This window comes from Chinchilla lanigera, unplaced genomic scaffold, assembly GCF_000276665.1.
Source record: "Chinchilla lanigera isolate Chin_1 unplaced genomic scaffold, ChiLan1.0 scaffold00043, whole genome shotgun sequence".
Classification (NCBI taxonomy): Eukaryota; Metazoa; Chordata; class Mammalia; order Rodentia; family Chinchillidae; genus Chinchilla; species Chinchilla lanigera.
The window spans coordinates 13,151,797-13,165,632 of NW_004955444.1; the positions used below are offsets into that span (position 1 = coordinate 13,151,797).

Genomic DNA, 13,836 nt, shown 5'->3' on the forward strand with positions numbered 1-13,836 from the left:
AGATAGATTGATAGATAGATAGCTGGGATAACTGTACTGCTGATGTCTGGTGGTTTACTGAAGGGAACAGTTAAAGCTTAATTTTTTTTATATTTTGACCAATGTTGCATGCTTATACCTGGTAAACTGAGCAACTGATATGAAGACAACAATGCACAATATAACAACCATTGGCGAATTCCTACCATCTTGTCTAGTGAAACTCTGTATTGTCTCTAATGTTTTTTTAAATTATTACTTTCTTATTCTCTTTAGTGGTTTGATCAATCTTGCATTCTTACATCTGGTAATCTGAGCAACTTTGTTGAAGATAACAATATGTGATATAACAACCACTGTTAATTCCTATCATTTGATTTAAAACCCTGTACCATTTTTAATGCTCTTGCTTTATTTTGTTTGTATTTTGCTATTGTTCTTTTTTCTATTGTTCTCTTTAAAATAAAAAAGAGGAGCTCCTGAAGTATTTAGACAAGGATTGGATTCCTGGCTTTGTCATTTACTAGCTGTGACACCTTAGAGAAGCTACTTGAACTCTTTGAACCTGTTTCTTTATCTCTAAGATGTACAGACATTTGTTAAGTAAAAAGGCATTGAACAAATGGGAATAAGACTACTTTGCACCTGCAGCCATTCTGAAAATTAAATGAGATAATTAATCCATAGGTGTGATAGCTAATGGCATATCAGTTAATAATACTCATGATCGAGAGTGGAAACTGAGAAGGACTAAAAACAGCCTCTCCAGGAACCCAGACGCCTGGAAAGCAACAATTTGATGAAGAGAAAAAAAGAAGCAGATCTCTAGAAATCAGAAAGGTGTTAAGAGGAAAGCTGAAACTACTCAGAAGCTGGAGGAATAGAGTACAATGCAGATAAAAACAAAGCAGTTGGCAGAGCTTGCCCAAGCTCCCGGGGAGGGGGATCTATCTCCACAGAAAAAAGATAAGCCCGGAGAGTGTCAGTAGCCCTGGAGAGAAACAACATACTGGGTCAGCAGCACTAGCCCCAAGAAGAACCCATACATATTGTAGACGGCAAAAAACAGTGCAAAATTTTACTCTGAAGGTGAGTCCTGCATGACAGGCTGGACATAGAAAAGAAATCTAGTGCAGTGCCCACCATATTCAAAAGTTTGCGTAGGAGCCATTCTGGAAAGTGGTTAACTGTTTAAGACTGAGCAATAGAATAATTATGGAAAAGCTGGGCCTGAGCATAGAAACACACCTCGATCCAAAGACGTCAGGCTGTGAGCACCTTCCTAAAGACAGGCACCAGAAGCATTCTCAAAGGAAAACTATATTCACTGAGAAACAATGGGAAGATATGAATTTCAGAAAGAAATGGCGTAAAAAAACGGACATGCATCCCATTGACGTTATAGGCTTGGTTCAAGAACCACAGAGCAGGGGCTGGGAATTTAGCTCAGCAGCACAGTGCCTGCCTGGCAAGCGCAAGGTCATGAGTTCGATTCCAGGTACAGGAGGGGCGGGGGGGAAAGAACCACAGCAAGACTCAGGAAAGCACAATGCAAACAGTCATCAAAACCAAGAAGCCTAACAACAGCAGTTACCTGTGAGAGGCATCAGGGCCAGGCCTTCCCAGGGAAATGTGGGCACATGACCCAGACCTCTGAGGGGGCCAGTCCTGTGGCCCTCATTTACACAGATCATCTGGCAACTCATTCTAACTCAGCATACGCCCCAATTTGAAGGGCCCCATAGGTCACTCCACAGTCCATTTTGACTGTTGCCAAGATTCTAACATATTCTGCCTCTATCCCATTTCAAAATCTCAAGTTTATTCTCTAAATTTCAATTTCAATTCTTTTGGCTCTTCATCTCTACAAAGTGGAGAGAGAAAGGTCACATATTGTAATGACTTGGAACGATTCCCATACAAGAGAATAGTTTCCAGCAATGAGGAACAAAATAGAGATGGATTTCAAAAACATTACATTGACTGGAAGAAAAAAAAAGAAATAATATTACATATTGTGTGATTTCATTTGTACTAATTCTAGAGCAGGAAAAACTAACCTATGGTGGTGAAAATATTAGTGGTTACCTATGTGGTATAAATAAATAGGTATGGAACAAATTTATTGGGGTGATTGAAATGTTTCATGTCTTAATTAGTGTGGCAGCTACTGAGGTATATAAACCATCAAAATACATATAATTGTATACGTTAAATCTGTGCATTTTATTTTATATAAGTTATAGCTCAATTAAAAATATATAATGAAACTAATTTTTTTAAACCAAGGCATAGAAAAATATGTATGATAATCTAATTTAAAAATAAAATAGATCTCTGTATGTATGTTTTATACACATGCATAAGCACATGAGAAAGAAAGCAAAAGGATGCACAATACACATGCGTACACATCTAGAAAATTTCTAGAATATACAATGTATAAAACTTAGTTCCATGGAGGAGAAAGACTGGGATCTAAGATGGGAGGGAGAATAATTTTTCATAGCTCGACATTTAAACTGTTAAACTTTTTTATTGCATGTCCATATTATTTTTCAGCTAAAATGCTGGTGGTAGATTAACTAATGGGCAATTTGTAACACACAGCTGAACTGAATCAGTGTGGCGCTGGGTGTGGAAGGCCCACCTGGGGATTATTGCCACGGCATAAAAGGAGAACTGGAGGGGAAGATGGTGCACTACTGACTCTCCTGGAGAAGCTTGTCACTCTGGCTTTCCTGGTATGAACCATATTGTTCTCATTGGAGGAGCTTGGGTCCTCACTGTCACCGGAAATTACTGCCTCTTCAGGGGAGTTCTGGTCCCTACCTTGAGCACTGCTTCCTAGCTCCAGTGCAGATCTCTCAGCCTGATGACACAGGTCCTTCACTCTGATGGCATAGACTTTCTAGCTCCTACCACTGACTTTCAGGCCTTCCCAGTGCAGATCGTTGATACAGACTTACACGAGACATTGTCATGGGCTCTAGGCCTCCCTCTGGACTCATGGGCTGTAGGTCTTCAGCTGGACCCTGTGTGACACTGCCAGGGGATCCAGGCCTTCAGCCGGATTCTTCCGTCTCTAATACAGGGACAGATCTCTTCCACTCTTCTTCATTTAACTTTTTGGGTGAATATTATAAAATAATCCTATAGATCACATGTCCTGTATTAAATCTTTCCCTGTGCAAACCCTGACTACAACAAAATTATGTTTTTCGTGAAACTCTGTTTGGGACAGGACCTCCGGGGCCGAGATGGGTGTACACTGAGCATCTCACCTCAACAGCCACTGCCTCCTCACCCACCTGCGCCCAGTCCTTCCTCCTCCAGGATGTCCTCTGCCCCACTTCCAGGGCACACTTCAAAAATGTGGGTTTTTCTCTTTTTTTTTTTTTTTTTTTTTTTGTTTTCTGCTTTTTGGGTTTTTTTTTGAGACAGGGTCTTGCTATGCAGTTCAGGCTGTCCTTGGGCTCACTTTGTAGCCCAGGCGGGCCTCGAACTTGCAACGATCCGCCTGCCTCAGCCTCCCGAGTGCTGGGATTACAGGAGTGTGCCACCATGCCCGGCAAAAAATATCAGTTTTTCTGAGAAATCCTTTCTGTTTCCTCTTTTCTACAAGGTAAAATCCAATCTCCTTAGCAGGTCTTTTGCAAGAAATGATGCTGTGTCATATACGGTATCGTTCTGGGCTTTTCTTTGGCATCACCAGAAATCTGGGGGTCTTCTTTCACTTGGCTTCTCTGTTTGATCCATGCCCAATCAATCAGCTAGGCCTAATCAATTTTCCTTTTGACAGCTCTCTGCCTTTTGAAAGTTCACTGCTTTCCATTTTCCTGCTGTTACTAACCTAGACAAAGTTCACCGTCCCTCTGATTTACCTACCTAGCCTCCTCACGGGCAGCCTTTGCTCTAGCCTTTCTCCACTCCCTTCTCCCCCTCTAGAAATGCATTCTTTTAAGATACAAACATTACCATATCAGTATCCTGCTTATACCTCTTCAACCTGTCTGTTGAATTTAAGCAAAAAGAAAAAAATCCAATCTCGAGAGGACCAGCTCCTCAGTCTTTGGCCTTTTTCTTCGTGGCTGTCTGTTACTAATTCCTTCCATTCCACTCAGATTCAATGTGCACTAACTTCTGTCCATTGTTCAGTTTCTTGAGCACGTAATTCCTTTCCCTCTGAGCCTCTAAACATTCTTCTACCTCCTGTGTACGGGTCTTCAAATCCCAGTTGGCTCATTCCTTCAGAGTAGAGTCATAAATAATAAGGAAGTTATGAGAATATAATATATAATGGAGGTAGAAGAGAGAGAGAGAGAGAGAGAGAGAGAGAGAGAGAGAGAGAGAGAGAGAGAGAGAGATCCCTGAGGAGTTCAACTATCCAAAGAGCTAAAGAAGGCAATGGAGGTAAGAAAGTGTTGTGCTGAAAAACTGAAAGTATCTGGATGTCTTAGTCACTTTCCGTCATCACTGGAACACACTACCCAACGCCCACAACTTGCAGGATGAGAAGTTTATTATGGCACACAGTCCATAGCAGTTCCTGTCTGTAGCTGATTGGCTCCAAGGCAAAATGACATGGTAGAGGGGCATGGCAGAGGAGGGCGGCTCATGGAATGGCAGACATGAATCAGAGACATCAAAAGAAGCTCTGAGGAGGAAGATAATCCTTTCCAAGCCACACCTTCGGTGACCATTCTGTTTGACCAGGCCCCGCCTCCTACTAGTAAGTCAGCTACCTAGTCCCTTTAGTTCAATAACCTTCCACAGGCCTCACCTATGAGCACCTGAGGCCTTGGGAGGACATCTACACATAAAACCATAAAACTGAATCCATCTTATACGTAAGGTGGAAAGAAATTGGGAAATGGGTAGCTCAGTAAAGTTAGAAAAGGTAAAAGCCTTTGAAGTCTAAGGGAAGTTTAGTCCTTGTTTTGGAAGCAAAGGGAAAAATGTGAACTAGCTTTTAAGTTGGGGAGTAACAGTCTCTATATTTTAGAAAGAAGTGACTGATGGAGTACAAAGGGGTGTAGCTGAGGAGATGATGAGAACTGGACCAGGCGGCCGCAGGCAGATCTGGCTGGAAGGGCTAGATTCAAAAGACATGTGATGCTCTAAACCTGTGGACTTGATAACCAAACGCAAGGGAAAAGGGAGATAGACCCAGGAATAGGCGAGGACATCAGCTTCTCACCAGAGTAACTGGGAATACAGAGAGGTCACCGGCTGAGATAAGAATCACAAAAGGGGAGCATGAATGGATTAGATCAGGGATATTTTTCTCTAGAGTGTTGGCTCAGAGAACAAAGGTGCATAGTTAAGTTCTGACACAGCCCTAGGTACAGTACGCAGCACCTTGCACGGCAACCATCTGCTTGGGTCATTTTCCCCCGGTGCCCAGATGTTTGACTCCTGTTTCCCATGTTCCAACAAAAAGATATAATTTGTTTGCCGTGCAGGCAGAGTTGTAAAAGCAAAGGGAGAGTGATCCGTGAGAGGGACAAGAAAAAACATCTTGCCAGGGCCAAAATCGTCACAAACGTTTGCTCCCTAAGTTTGGTTTAGTGAGTTAGATTCTGTTTCTCTTCCTTCAAGTTTCCTCCCGTGTCCCAGTGGCGATCACGTGAACTCTCCAAGCAGCTCTGTCTGTTCTTTGCTCTGAACCCCTGAGGCACTTTGAAGTCCACAGTGTGCACATTTCTCACATAGTTTATGAACTCCTTCTTTGCTTTTGAACTCTTTGCAGGTGTACATCTGGTCTCCCTAACTAAATTCCTAACTTTTAAGGAGCCTCATTTATGCCAAGTATTTCATTTTGCTATTGTCACAGTGCCTGATAGAGTCCCAGGTGTGTAATAAGGTTTCAAAAACTACAAATCTGATTGAAACTCACAGTGAATTTGGGGAGAGGGGGGTAGAAAGGAGAATAGAATAAAACCTCCCGGAAAGGACGCTCATGTGACCAGAGATGCCATGTTGCTTAGTGGAGTGAAATAATATCAACTACCAACACAGAAAGGAACCTATCCTAACATAAAAAGCTGCTCCCTCTTTTAGTACTAAAGAGATTGTATTCTGAATATACTTGGAAGGAGGAGAATACTTTAAATGCCAGCTGGAGAGGGGGCGGCTGAATGGTAGAATAAGGACAAAGCACTGCACAATTAATTAATTACTTACCCTAATTGTCAACAGATTAAATTCATCTTCCTGGGACCCCTATTAGTTAATAAAAAGGATTAGCAAAACACAATATAGAACTTATCATTTACAGTTATTTTTGTAGTACTAAGCAGCAAACGGCAAGACTGAGGAAAATCTTTCACATCTTTCTCATTAGTTCTGTCGACAAGGCCATCACTATGTTTAGGCAATTTGAAGGGTGTTCGTGCCTCAGCTTATGATTCTATTCCCCAGCTAGAGGGAAGTGGGACAACCCCAAGTAAAATGGTGGCTGCACTGTATGCTTGTCATGATGAAGAAAGGTGTTTGTGGAGAGAGGAGGAGAAGCATAGAAAGCTGTGCTTGTGCTATGAGATGATGATCATTAGTGGGCCACTGACCATAAGATTTTCCTAGCTGTCCTGTCACCGGCCCCTGGCACTTTTTCACCAATACTGTTATTTAATAAGAATTCCCAGCTAGGATCACCCCTTTCCCTCGATAGTGCACTGGAATAACAAGGCTTGCAACTCATAGCTTTCAGTAGGGGCACAATTGGGAATAGAAGGAGTGGCTCAAAAGTGGGTCGGGTCTCTGGGCAGCAGTGAGAAGCATGCTCTGGAGGCTAGCAACGTGGGGAAAGGCACTAGGATGCTTGGTGTGCAGTTCCGCTGAAGACTCCTTCTCTCCACTTGCCTTAGAGCATACCTGTCTCCTTCTGAAGTTCCCATGGGGCGTGGGGTAAACAGCATAAAATCCTGCAGGACACTAGTGGCAACAACACCCATTGGCTCTGGGTCACACACCTTTCCAGATATCACAGGTTTCAGGTTACAAAGGCCTTGTTGCACAATTCTTAGGGGAGTGGGCATGGAAGCCGGGCTAGGATGCAGGGGAGTGCCTTGTGTGTGTCAGAGGGCCAGGTGTGGCCAGATGCCGCGCAACCCACGTGGTGGTAGAAAGAGGGTCAAATGCCTCAGGTTCTCTGGAGAGGCAGCTTTCTTTTATTGTTTTTCCTCCTTCCTCCCAGAGCTCTTTAATAAGACTTGTCAGTCTGCATCTTAGTGAGTTATTTGAGGGGAAATTTTCAAAAGTTTACTTGACATACCTGTGTTTTAGTTTACTGGAAGATGTTGAGACTTCAAAACCACAATGAAGAAGCTAAAACTAAAACTTCTTTTATTCCTGTTTTCCACCACTAGCTTTCTCCTGCTTTCTAATGCATACTATGTGCAAAATTACTCAATATATTATATAACTTTAGAAATTAATATGAAAGCTGAGAGATATTACCACAGCTCTGTTAACCCTTATGCCATGATGGAATGTTTTTTCTATTAGTAAATGCTTCATAATTCTCTTTTACTAAAGACAATCTGCATGGAAAATCAGAAATACATGTGAGATCTTTTTAGGAAATATAATCTTCAGTTGTCTGAAACCAATCTAATAGTGTAGGAAATATCAAGAGAATCTTTTAAGGCCAGTGATGGAGCTGACAGCTATGTAAATTAGGACTATTTTTATCTAAAACAATTCTTTTCCATTTCATTTTTTTTTCAGAATTTGTATTTTGAGACATACATTAATGCATCCGTACTGAATTCAACTGGGAAACCTATGAGTACTTATGTACAGGGAGTGCCCAGGCTCAAATGTGCAGATTAATTGGAGATGCAAGACATATATAGCATAGAAAACATGATTCCAAATAAAATATGTATTAATAGGATAGGTCAGAAAAAGACTAGTATCTAGTATCTAGGAGATATGGTAGGTTAAGAAGAGTAAGTTTGTTACTGCTGATGTGTGTAATAGCCTTTCATCTGTCAGATAAAGTGTTTACTCAATGTGTCCACAAATGGATATATATACACATATTTGTAATTAAAGTACATCTACTTGAACTGCAAAACACAGAAGAAGACTGTATATTTATTACAAAGCAAAAGTCTTGCACATTGTGTAAATGCTTTTTCTGTTTAATGGACTACTGCTAATCAGGCTTCAAGGCACAGTAGCTTGTCAATTTCCTTAGACAGATTTTACTATATTCTTAGACTTCTGAATGTGTTGTGGGTGCTTTGTCTTGATTTTAGATAAAGCTTATTTTGTCGGGAGCTGCAGAGGCTGAGGGGGCGGGGTGACCAGCACCACCTACACAGAGTGCCTGCATGTACCGTTCACCACAGCAGGGTGAGAAACTGATATCCTCATTTTAGAATATTCTAACTCGGAAATTAAAAGAGTTAGTTTAAATATGAACCAATAAACTCACTGAACATGAATGTAGGGGAGGGTGTATTAGAAAAACCACCAGGCTAAGAATGAGAATACTAAAGAAATGTTTGGTTCCAACTCTAATTTAGCTGGACATCTTTAACGAAGACACTTAACATCCCTGTGCTGATTTCCTCTTCTGGAAATGGAGATATTAGAGTGGATAAGCTTTTAGTTCCCTGAAACTCAAAACTTCTGAGGTATATATGACTATCACAACTGTCAGAGAACATTACAGTCAATAAATGTAGATGAGGTAGGACACTGTGCTTTGTGGACATTATTTTAGGTTCAGCCTAAACTTAGTTTTCATTGACTATAAAATGAATGAGGTCTAAAACTGGACCAATGAAATTTTAATTTTCAAGGTCTTAAGAGGTTGGATCATAATCTGAATGTAAAAGCCATAGTAACATCTCTAGATGGAAGTTGAACATGAGCTATAAAGTTAATGTGCAAGCAGCACATTTTGTTTTTATCTGGAGCTCTCCACAATTTACATGCTTTGGGTTATTGCTACTTTTATAGAGTTTGAGAGTACTGACCTTACTGCTGTGATATATTTATTCATGATATGTTGGAGGCCAAAGAGCATTAAAATTGTGCCTCATGAATATTTGGTCTCCTTCCTTCCCATCTGTTGCTACTGGGTGCCCTGTGGGTGACCGATCTACCTGTCAGGACCCTGGACTGCTGTTTCCACTCAGGGAGTAGCACTGCAAATTCTCCTCTTGCAAGCAATGCTCAGCTAGTCTGCCTGAGCTGTCCTGTGCTCTGACTCTGGGGTCACCATGGGCTAAGACTCAAGGGAGTCCAAATGGAGATGAATCAGAGCCTGGCACTAACACTGAGCTCCTCCCAGCTAGTACACAGAACAGCTATTTGCTGTCACTTGGAGCCTCTCTGGGTCTCAAGACTCAAGGAAGAAACAAATACTTTGGAAGCCAAAATCCAAGGCAAGGAAAAGAAAACAGAACTGTCTACGTCTCCAGTGATGATTTCATTGGCACAAGTCCCTTAAAGAGGAGGAGCTGTAGAGGGTTCCAGCTGAACTGTTTGACTTCTCAACCATGAGGCCTTCCACTGTTTATCAGGGGTGGCCTTTGAGTGTGAAGGCTTGACATTTCAAAACTAGTCTTTACAGTTAGTCTGGTTGCTAAATGAATAGTACTTTTTTTCCCTTCTCGTTACTTTCGTTTATATTCTTTGTAGTATCTTTTATTAAAATGCTTCTTTTGCTTAACTTTTTTCTTAGTTTACTCTTTTCTGTCATTCTGGGGAGAAGCTAGTAAAAAAATCTACCTAGGAAAATATTTATTACCAGACGACAAATAAGGAATACTTTAGGCAAGTAATTTTGCACTAACCACTTAAGATACCTGTGTCGTTCTCATAGTCCCCATACTTGAGGTGAGGGCAGGGAGTAAGAGCTTAGGAAACGTCCTTGTGGTCTGGCTCCCTGACAAGCCTGGCTATCTCTTGAGAGAATGTCCTCCAGTCCTGCTCTGCTGGGCCTGCCTTTGGCCTCCTGTCTACTCCATGGGAACAAACACCCAAAGATATCTGTGGCACATCTGTGCTTGTACTATTCTTCCTAAACTGGAGACACACTCAGCTTGGGGGAGGGGCTCTCCTTTTCTTTGAGACACCAGCATGTTCTCTTCTGAGCTTAGTAAATGTCACAAACCTGAACTGGAGGCATGGGTGACTGGTTCCTTCCACGTCCTTCAGGTGGCTTCGACTTCTGCTCTATCAATCCCTGAACCTCTGCTACTTTTTCTGCTCAGATGTTGAGATCGGGGCTGGGCTGGATATTGTGATGTCACAGAGTAGAATCCTTGTTCGTCCCCAGGTCCAGCAGAGACCATCCTGGACGATATTTCTCATGCTGCCCTGGGAGAAGGTTGGAAGTACAGTCCCTCAATTTCCATTTACTCTATCACTATAAACCTTGTTAGGGTTCTCAAGGAAGAACTCCTGGGCAAGTTATAAGCTGACTCCCAGAATCACGTGATCTTACTGAAGGAAGAGACCTTGGAAACTGACCAGTGATTAGATTCTTAACTCCGTTATTTTACGGAAGAGGACATTAAGGACCTGCATGATGAAGTGGCAGATCTAACTAGCACCCAGGGGCCCTCAGTGTTGATGTCCGCTCCTGGACATACTACATTCACATCCCTCTATTTGGGTTTGATCAACATCAGGACTTTCTGGTAGGTAGTTGAGTTTTCACCTAAATCTACCCATGACAAGTGATCATTCAGCTAACGTGCACTGGGGGAGAATAGTCTCAGTTTTTCTGATAACCTATGTATACTAAGAATATCTGATTCTGGTCCTAGCCTGGACTCAGAAATCTTGAGCCACCATACCAATACTAGATTAAAAAGTAATGTGACTTCTGAGCAACCAATATTTTCACTGACATTTGACGTTGAGCAACAAAGTTCAAATAAAAACAAAGAATTTGTGTTTACTGCAATGCCATATCAGCTCCTAGTTTTTGCTGAGGAGGAGATAGGAGGGAACAATCTGCAAGACATAGCTCCTCAGTACAATTTAGTTATTTTTTTTTCATATCCTTTACTATTTCTACACAGTATCCCTTTATTGATATAGGAGGTAGGGCATGGCAAAGCTGCCTGGCGAAATGAGCAGGACCTGCCAATTACAAGATCCTAAGGCAGCAGTGGGTTGGACCTGCCTTTTTCAAGATCCCAGGGTGAGGCCAGAATACTCTCAGGACCCCTTATGTAGAACTTCTCACCAGCTCTCACCAGATGTAGACTGGAGAAAAGAGATAAGACACCACGAGGAGCTTGTTATCATGAGTTCTCAGGATAGCCTACCCTGCATCTACAACTTTTATTGTTACTTTCTGTCCTTTTCTCTCTCTTTTCACCCCTTGTTTTAAAATAAACTTTTGGCACTATTTTTTGGCTTTTCCCATCCAATTCTTTGTTTGAAACATGAAGGGCCTGAAATACTTTTGTTTGGCAAACCATTTCTAAAAGAACTACCCGACAACATTTACGATTCCAAAAAAATTATCTGGGTTGCCCGAGATAATTTGTATCTATGAATCAAGAGAATTATGCTCTCAGAATCCCTCAAGAGGGTGGCATATAGTGTACTTTTAAAATACCAACAGTTAATATTTTATATCTTGTCTCAGCATTTACAGGACATTTTCACATATTATTTTATTTCACCTTCACATCTTGATGAGGTAAGCAGTGTATTTTTAGTATAATTTTATGGATAAGAAAATTACAGTTTAGAGAGGTTGTGACTTGCACAAGATCACAAAGCTAATTAAATAGAAAGGTTAACATTAATACAAACCAGATCTTCCAGCCAAGGGTTTTCCCCACTCCAGGGCTTCCCCAGGGTGGGAGGAACTGTTATTCAGACCCAGAATACACTTGGAGGCAGCTGCATTAAGCAACCTTTGAGTAAAGAAGAAAAATTATTCCCCTGGATCATAAATACTATTTTATTAACTTCCTAAATGTCTTCATAAAAACTTAAAGAAATGGTTAATGAATACTAATTTCAAACTTAAATTAATATAATTATTTCTCTTCAACTCAATTCCACACCTGTGAGTTCTCCTAAGGGAACCATTATGAAGATGAGCAAAATTTAGCAACAAGAAATCCTTTGAAGCACTGTTTAGAACAGAAAACACATTAAAAGCTCAGCATTAGAAAAGTGATAAAAAGAATGACGCCGAACTCCTAAAAGCAATGCTATGAATCAGGGTTTCCAAAATTTTGATCATTTATATACCATCTTTGGAATGTTGCCATCCTAACACAAATATTTACTTAATATTTTCATTTAAATTAACTCATGCATTTTACTAAGAGGATTTTAAAAATATTTTAAAGTCAAAATATAAATAGAAATACAGCACCAATTATCTTAAGTGTCAGGTAATGGTTTAAACAAATATTGTATAATTAAAATAAATTAATTATTAATGCATTAATTTGGTCCTAACACCTAGTATAAAACATGTAATTGATGGAAGCAAATCATATTAATTCCATCAAAACTTCTGTCTGCATTAAAAACTCTGTTTTCTCATCACAGATCTGTAGCAGGTTTGATGGGGAAAAGAAATGATCAGGGCTTGAGTCCAAACTGCAGTTAGAGACCATCATGACTGGGATCTGAAATGTTCCATGAAAGGCTCGCTGGCCTTACTTTTCCAGTCACCCATTCTGCGTGCAGCATTTTGTCTCCTCTTCTTTTCGTTTCTAGTTCTTCTTTCCACTCTTCCTTTTCACTTCTATTTTTTTCTTCTTTTTATTTTCAATAAGCGAAACTTGCATTCAAGAAAAATTACTTACATTGTGCTGAAGGCTTCACTGCCAGCTGATGAGACTTCGGAAAGCAATCAGATCATAGGGCGCTAACTTGATCTTAATCTATCTGTTGACATATTCTAATTTGATGGCATACTGGGAGATGGTGGAATTTTGGGAGGTGGGGTCCAGTTGGATGAAGCAGGCACTGGAAGTGTGGTTTTCAAGACTCTATCTCATCCCTGGCCCTTTCCACTATGGCTCTGTCTTTCTGCTTCTTTGCTGCATAAAATGAGCAGATTTCCCCTGCTACACCCTCTCTGCAATAATGTTGCACCTCTACACAGGCTCAGAAACAATATCCAACTGACTGTGAACCAATACTTCTGAAATCATGACCCAAATAAACTTTTCTTCCTGTAAGTTGTTATTCTCAGGTATTTTGTCACAGTGACAAAAGACAGCAGAGATATATTTATATACACCTTCCATACTAAACTGATAATCCCTAAAACTCACATTAAAGATCACCATGCTTAGAACATGTTTCCATGGAAGATGTGTCAGGATAAAGGCTCCTTTCCTCTAAGTGATCTCCCTCCAGCTGTTATCTCAGGGGGAAAATAAAACTTCTAAGGTACTCCTTTATGTTTTGTTTTGCCTGAGCTTGTACGTTAGTACTTTACATTCCCATAGAAGTAAAGACTACATGCTTCCCTTTAGTATATGTTTTTATAATGATAACCAAGAACTACCTGTCCTAAAGATGGGCACTTCCTCTCACCTGGAGCACATGAGGCCCTGGGTCCTCACAGCAGTGGGATGGGGAACTCCCAAACTTCCATTAGCAGGTCTTCTTTCTTTTGGTTGTTTGAGACAGGGTAGTGCAGGCTGACCCCGAACTCACTATGTAGCCCAAGCTGGCATCAAACTCGTGATGATCCTCCTACTAAAACCTCCTGAGTGCAAGGATTACAGATGTGTGCCACTAGGCCTGGCAGCAGGACTTCTTGAGGCCAAATGAAAATTATGACATATTTGTGGGCCGGGGATACAGCTCAGTGGCACAGCGCCTGCCTGGCAAGCGCAAGTC

The 13,836-nt window shown here is 41.0% G+C and overlaps 1 protein-coding gene across 3 annotated transcripts in view; it reads right to left on the reverse strand.

Moving 5' to 3' along the window:
- Positions 1-10,257, reverse strand: part of Dnajc5b (DnaJ (Hsp40) homolog, subfamily C, member 5 beta) — a 92,564-nt gene extending 82,307 nt beyond the window's left edge. For 2 of the 3 annotated variants that reach the window (XR_001235494.1, XM_013518139.1), the window contains exon 1: positions 10,115-10,257. The gene's annotated coding sequence lies outside the window, so the exon portion shown is untranslated. Of the gene's footprint in view, positions 1-6,165; positions 6,205-10,114 lie in introns of all 3 variants that reach the window. The other variant, XM_013518140.1, reaches the window with a different exon arrangement.
- Between the last annotated feature and the right edge of the window lie 3,579 nt (positions 10,258-13,836).